We start from the raw sequence: 7,548 nt of genomic DNA, 5'->3' as shown, positions 1-7,548 counted from the left end.
TCAGTGCTTAGAAAACTAGCAAAAAAAACCCAAGACGTACTTCTCAGAGTCTACAGGCCTCAGTTAGCATGATAAATGTTAATGTTCATGGCAGCGAAGTTAGAAAAACAATGAAGAAGTATGTTTTGTTTAAAAGGAAGACTAGGAGAAAGCCTCTTCCCCTTTAAAAGAACACGACAGCACAGCTTAGCTTTGCAGAGTTGCTTCAGCTGCTTCCTCTGTCTTTAAAACTGTTAACTAAAGTGGCCACACGCCTATATAGTTATAGTCCCTCCCATACTCTATAAATAGGGTCAGTGCCTAACTTCTTTACAGTTAAGCATCGATTCAGATGTTAACATCGTATCAAAAAGTTCATGCTAACACAGGAAATGAGCTGAAAATCAATTATCGATGCACAATATAGTTTTAGCATTGCTACATGACTGGATCAGACCCACAAAATCAACTCAGGGGATAAACTGTCAGATTCATTTCTAAGAAGCTGTGAGAAAATTAATTGGATAGGACTTCAAATGCTACAAAGGGGAACAGACTAAAAAAGGTCAGGGTTTATTGATTTGCATGTTTCTATTTGTCAAGTATTTGTTTATCGTGTTATACTTTAGAGAGCGGAGTCTGCCCCATGAAGGGAAAGTGAACAAAGAGAGATAGGCAGTGAAGCAGGCAGCAGTACTGTCGGATGTGGCTGTTTATGCTCCCCGTCACGCACGCAAGAACCACAGATGCGCACTGCAAACACAGGGGGACACACAATTTGATATGGCGCTCGCACACACTTGCAGTGACACACACATCCCACACTCAGCAGTAGACAGCAGGGTCCTGTCTCCGATCACAGCAGAGCGTGGATCTGCAGCATGGTGAGAGCAAACGATTTGAGGCATATGTCAAGTCCTTGTGGATTCAAAACAAAGCACTGTCAAGAACGCTCTGCCTTGGCCGGGCAGCCAGCTCCCTGCTCTGCTGTGCTCGGCATGCAGCGGGCGATACAATCCTCCAAGTCCAAGACGAAACCCATCATCATCCTTTCACATCGTTCTGTTCTTTGCCCCTACAGACTGCTGTAGACTTCGTGTGTGCTGCTCCCGTCTGAGCGGCTGCCGCAGATTTGCCTGCGAGGCTAGAGAGGGGGCCGCGACACCCAGGAGACTCAGTCCATTCACATTACCCACTGTGGGAGAAGCTGTGTGTTGGGCCGGGAATGGGAGAGAGAAGGAGGGTGAGAAGCAAAGAAGAGCAGGAAGACAATGGAGGAAGAAAATAAAAAGAAACTGTGTGTGAAGATATAAGGTCTGTGAAAGATTTTTTAAAATTACTTCTAACAAGAGAAACAAGTTCCAGGTGTGTAGCGTCTCTTCATGCAACCAACATGGCTCTGACCAGGCCACGGATACAGCACTGCCTGTGGATCAGGCCTGTCCTGGGAACACAGGGTAGCGTGCACAAAGGTTGTCAGATGTGTATGATAAAAACCTGCCAAGTGGTCCAACACCCAGAGTTGGGAACACAAGGCAGGTATTGTAGCAAGTTTTGCTCATGTATTATGAGCTGAAGTTGGAGTCGTATGATGGGTATAGATTTATTTTTTCATTTAACCCTGCAAAGCCTGAACTGTGGAATAATCGCCAGAAAAATGAGTTTTTTTATTTGCTATCATTTTTACTATATCTGGCATTTTCGTGCAATTTATGCTTAAAGATCTATTGTCCAATTTATTCCGGGAATAATCACCATGATGACGTAGAAGTCTCAAAAACTCATGCATCAAATATGACACACTTGGCGTTACAGGGTGAAAATATGAATTTTTATCTATAGACATTATTGTTATTTCAAAGTGAGTCTACTCAGCCAACAATCAAACTTTCAAAGTAGCCAAATTGTGCAGGAAAAAGCCCTGGTACGACCAACCAAATGCTTTTTTTGTTGTTGTTTTTTTAAGAAAGATAGTTAAGGAAAAGCTAGAAATGAGAGATAGGGAAATGTGAATGTTGGAAAAATAAAATCGCCCATCATGTTCCAAAATATAAATTTAAATGAAAACCAAACTAAAAATTACAAATAAACCTTAGTGGTCTATTCCTCTGCTTCTATAGAGCCACGAGAGGAACATCAATTTTATTCTTTAGCTACAAACTATTCCTTTAAGGCTTGCTGCTTTACAATCAACTGGCAAGAATTATTTCATGTATCAGCTTTTTTTTAAAGGTGCCTCTTTTTCATCATTACAATCAAACATGGAAGCGCGCAAGATATAAAGGGGACATAAATGCAATTTATAGTGCAATTAGTGGATACTAAAAATAATATGGATTAAGAGATGCAGGCCCCACTAATGGCATTCCCTCTGTGTTTGGATCACAATGACAGTCGGCTGCTTAAATTAAAGTGCCCTTTGATAAAAGGGAATTAAATAATCTCTAATTGCAGTATCATAATAGTCTTAAACGTCTAATTCAATTATCCACACAAGTGGTGTAAAAAAGAGTGTAGAGGGGGGAATGAAATCTTATTGAACATGCAGTGCCATGTCAAATGAGTGTCTCCATTATCCAGAGTCAGGAAGTATTTCCAGCGTGCTCCTGTGCAAAAACAAAATGGTAAAAAAGAGCCTCTTTTGTGTGTGTGTTGCTTGCTCGAGGGCAGTGTTAGGCTCGAGAGTTTGCCTTAGATGTAGCTTACTAACCTCAATAATCATAATACAACATAAGCAAATAAACAGTTTCTCTATACAAATGCAAAGATATTAGTCAACACTATTTCCCTTATGAATCCATCCATGTGTATTTGTTCTCATCTGCCACTCCGCTCTCCCTCGCCGGTGATCAGATAATTCTGCTCCTCATTTACATTATAATAAACTAAAAAATAGTCAAAGTCTAATTTTAGGAATGAAACAAAACATATAAATAAGCCCAAAGGTGCCTGAAGATAGGAAAAATGATCAAGGATATTGTTATGGCCCTTTCTTCTTTCCCTTTTTCCCCCAAAACATGATGGATGGTTTTTCTTTGCACCCCACAGGGAAATGTATAATGGAGTTAAAACCTTGGATTGTTGAGTTCCATATAGACCTCTTCTCAAGACCCTGGAAAATGACTCTCATAATCCTTCACAGCAGGCAGGAAGGATCCACTCAGTGTGGACTTGTCGCTCCTTGAACCAATATGGCTGCCCAGACTTTTCTCTGTTTATTTACCAGTTTTCAACAGACTTGCAAATGAGATCAAAGCTTTCGTGTTTACCACACTTCTGTTAGCGCGCACACACCACCCCACGTAACACGCATGCAGATGTTTTGTCCGCCACGCAGCCCCCCCGCCCTCCCCTTAAACATGTTGCTAATAGTATTCATCCTCCTCGGTCTTTAGTATGTAAAACTGATATGATAGATGATCGCAGGAGACACCGAGCAGGCTGAAGCACACTCGTGGTGGCGATACACGACGCGCGGTTCACAACAGAGTCGACCCAAGGCCCCGGCTAACGACTCCTTGCCAAGTAAATGATGATAAACATAAGCTTCCCTTCCACCAGTGAGTGCGCATTACCTAATGATGTTCAATGGCGGTGGTGAGCAGTAAAGACAACAAATATATTATACCAATGCATCTTAAATGGGCATCCCTAAGGAAACCCATCTGAATTGTAAATTCATGCACGAGGCTCATTTTTCATATGCGGCAAGGGTAAAATTCCAAACAACTGTGTACTTAATGTGCAATGTTTTTTGCATTTTTACATCTTTATGGGCACTTACTGGCATCTGTATCTATTTATTTATATGAAATGCGCAGCACTTACCCATTGTCAGAAATGGACTAGGTTTAGATTGATGTTTTTATGCAGTAGTCACCACAGGTCAAACTTCTCACAGTTTGTAACCATGTTCCAAATATGAGAAAAGGAAAAAAGAAATTAAAATGTGAAGCTTTTTTTAATGAGTCTTAATATATTCAGGCTACGCAGCTGTCACACTTTAGATTTTCCACCAAGGAACTGTATTCATTTGGGGCTCTGCCTTAAATTGGAGCAGCAACATCTCCTTTATTATTTTTCCATTCCTCCATATTACTTTCAACAACTAACTTATGTTTCGTCATGCATTCCAGTGCAGCGGATTGCGGTTTGGGTCTAAATCCACTTTCTTGGAATTTAAAGTTTAGTCAAGATCCATTACAGTGTGTTTGGGGGGTTTTTTAAAGTCAGTTTGTACACTCAGGTGGCCACAAAGACCCTTTATACACAGGGGCTAATGATTAGTCGGAACCAGAGACCTCGTGTAGGTTAATTTCAGAGAAATCAAGCTGCCTTTGAGAGACACAAATTGCAAGAGACAGCAGGCCAGGCGGAGAATGAATGTTGGCTTGACTTGAAATGATTGTGAGATGGATACCTGGCCACTGCTTCGGCGCTGAGGCAGGTAAAGCCTGTCGGATGGAAGGAAGGGGGAAAGCTTGGGACACAACAAGCGTCCCAAAAGTGGAACATGATCTGATAAGCCTGGAAAAGGCTCAAAGTTGGTGACATCTCTGCCAAGGGCCTTTCAGCAGCTGCAATTGAAACTGCCAGTATGAGCAGGTCTCCTGGGACAGATGGAATGGAGTGTATGCGCACAACACCAACCGAGACCACGCACACGCAGCGCACATACGTGACATTTACAGCTATGTACATACACCTCTATAGGCCACCAGGACACATAAACACAAACTTCCACAACTTTGGAAATTCCCATCAATTATGTTGAGGTTAAAGTGTGAGCATATGTTAGAGTCAAACTACAGCACCTGAAATAGCTTCCCCTGAAAATCTTCTTCAGTTGTACGTTAGACTGCTGAGTTTCTGAACTCTGATCATTCATAAGCCGATTCAGATCTCAAGTCACTTACCTCAGAACGAAAGATAAAGAGAAAGGGAGAGAAAAAAAGCGATGCTTTGATTCCCTCTGGGCCCACCCATACCAACAGCGTTGTAGGGACTGTGGATGAAAGCATCCAAAAAAAGGGCACGTATATCTGCTCCTTAAGTCAAATATGAGAGAGCTGGAACCCATTCTATTTCTGACAATCTGAACTGCGGGTTGTCTGGGTGGGTGTAGCACTGAGAGCCTCTAATGGGGAGGTTTAAGTGCATTTCAAACACACACTGCCTCGTGGCCTAGCAGCCAAACACTGAAAAATAATTCAGTAAATAAAAGAAAGCTGCAGAGCTGCTTTCTTACCAGAAATGTAAACTTTCCGCCCAAATGACACAAAGAAATTCCTCAGCTGTAGAGGAGATTCTCCTGTAGATTTTTTATGATATGTGAGGTCAATTATCTCCTCTCCTCCTTTCATAATAACAGTGAATTAAATGAACTTGTGAAACAGGAGAGGGGTCACCCACAGTGAGACTTATCGGCTCTGCAGTTCCTTTAATCTCTGTGCCGTGTTTCTCTGTTTTTGAAGATCTTAACTGTTTTAGTTAAAACTGCATCCTCATTTTCAGCCACAAGTAAATATGCGTGTTATTTGTGTATTATTTATTTTAGTTTAGCAAAAAAAAAGGAAGCACCAGATAAACATGGCTAGCAGCTAGCATAGTGGAGCCTTTAGCTATTAAGTCAAATTTCTGAGGACGAGCGGAGACCAAAACCAGAGCTTAAAGGATAGTTAATAATGAATTTACATCCACCACGTTTAGTGACCATGAACAAAACTCTATCTACATGTTCAACATTTGCTGAGGGTGTTAATGGTTAAGTATTAGCTTACAAGTTCAACATGTTAGCTTAAAAAAGCTCATAATATGTCAGGTATATTTCCTGCTTTGCGAGTGGCCAAAAACATGCAATAATGGACAAGTTTAACAAATGGAAGTGGGGAAAATGATATTTTTATCTACATTATTGATTTAATGTAGAGGAGATGGTGATAATGAACATTATTTTGGATGAGCAAATTTCTTAAAATACTAGTTTTGTTTTAGCTTTCGTCCGCTACAGCTTGTAAAACAAACTGAGACTGCCCTTACATTCAAATGACCGTGAACAGGTAAATAAGCTAAAAAAAGACCTTAGTGCATCTTTTTTTTAAAAAAAATATCACTTAAAACACATACACGTGCATACAAACATATTTATTCACCTATTCCTTTCTTCTTTTTCTAGGGCATGCCAGCAGGGGAGACCTGGTTTGTCATCTATGGTTCTGGGGTTGCTGCAGGGCTGCTGAGGCTTTCAGCCACCTTGAAAGTGCTTAGTATCGCCCTTCTGACACATGAAATAACACATAGGCACCCATACACATGCACAAAAACACCTCTGTACTTTTCATTATTCCCAGAGTTGAAGGCATATCAAAGAAATACCAGGGGGCTTGCTGCTAGCGTGTCACCAGGGTGGACGCTGGCTGTCACACACAAATGCAGACACACAGAAATGGACGCCTGGCTAATGCCTTTTCTGTTTCTATCTGCGGGCTGCATGACAAACAAAGACCTTTACAAGAAAACAGAAGAAGGTCTGAATCTTTGTTGTCACTGGGATCTGTGTAGCTTGGAGAGAATCTGCTGAGGCAAAGAAACTGTCCTCAAAAGCAAAGAGAAGTCATGCAGCTCGCGTATATGAGTGTGTTTGTGTGAGCAGTGCATATGAGAAGGGTTTGCTTAAGACTAATTTCTCTTTTGCTATTTTTTTAAGTGTCTATTTCACAAAAATGTGATAGGAGTAACAGTAATTTTGTTCCCATACTATTACAAAGAGAAGCAAGCAGCATGCTTCATTAAATTATATGGCAATGTAATCCCCTAGTGAAAAATACTAATTACCCATGTCAAAATGTAACATGAAATGAAAGACTTCCAAAGTCAGAGGTTTGTGTACTCAGAAATGCCTCAGGTAAATCTAGTAAACATCATGTGATGAGTAAACAAAGGGTTAATGAGAAGAACCTATGACCACCAGTTTTCATGCCAACATTTACTCCCTCTACCCTATGAAACATCCCCAGATGATGTCGTGTGGCTCCATGTATGCATCCATCTAGCCTTCTATAACTTCCTTCATATTTGCATCTCAATCTCTTTCATATTGTTCGGATGCCACCCGATCTCAGTTGCCTCGACTCCTTTTACCCAGCCCCCGTGGCCCTCGGATCTCCGAAACAGCCCTGCACGGGCCCTTCCCACCAGTCAGCCAGCAGCCATCTGTCTGTTCATCCGTCTCCGTGCCCGGCTCATTTGGCCGCTCAGTAGGACTGTGATGATTCTCCATCACTTGCGATCTCTTCTTATCAGACCCATGCGGTGGGCCTAATTAGTCGGTGGGCTTTTGGAAGTGCCTGGCGGGTCCTGGAGCAGCCTGACATACGCCAGAGCTGGGGTTAAGAGGTGGCCAGCGGGGCCTAAGAGGTGGTTCGCTCTATCCCCTTCAGCAAAGCTAAATGGGAGTAGAGCAGATTGATATGGAAAGCATGAATATTCCTCATTCCTTCATTATGTTAAGAATGAAAGACAGAGGTGTGGAAAGAATCAGTTTTTCCACTTCTGCTTTTTCAGACATTT

At 41.7% G+C, this 7,548-nt stretch overlaps 1 long non-coding RNA gene across 2 annotated transcripts; it reads left to right on the top strand.

The window, feature by feature from the left end:
• Window positions 1-312: 312 nt before the first annotated feature.
• Window positions 313-7,300, top strand: LOC120441996. 2 transcript variants are annotated; one of them, XR_005614442.1, is made up of 3 exons: window positions 313-544; window positions 1,061-1,293; window positions 6,155-7,300. It is a non-coding gene; the product is annotated as an uncharacterized LOC120441996 (long non-coding RNA). The 2 variants fall into 2 exon arrangements; XR_005614441.1 differs by lacking the exon at window positions 313-544 and adding an exon at window positions 554-863.
• Window positions 7,301-7,548: the final 248 nt, after the last annotated feature.

The sequence above is a fragment of the Oreochromis aureus genome, linkage group 9 (assembly GCF_013358895.1).
Source record: "Oreochromis aureus strain Israel breed Guangdong linkage group 9, ZZ_aureus, whole genome shotgun sequence".
In the NCBI taxonomy this organism is placed as follows: Eukaryota; Metazoa; Chordata; class Actinopteri; order Cichliformes; family Cichlidae; genus Oreochromis; species Oreochromis aureus.
The sequence above is the reverse complement of the archived record's forward strand: the minus strand, read 5'-3'. Positions and strand labels throughout refer to the sequence as shown.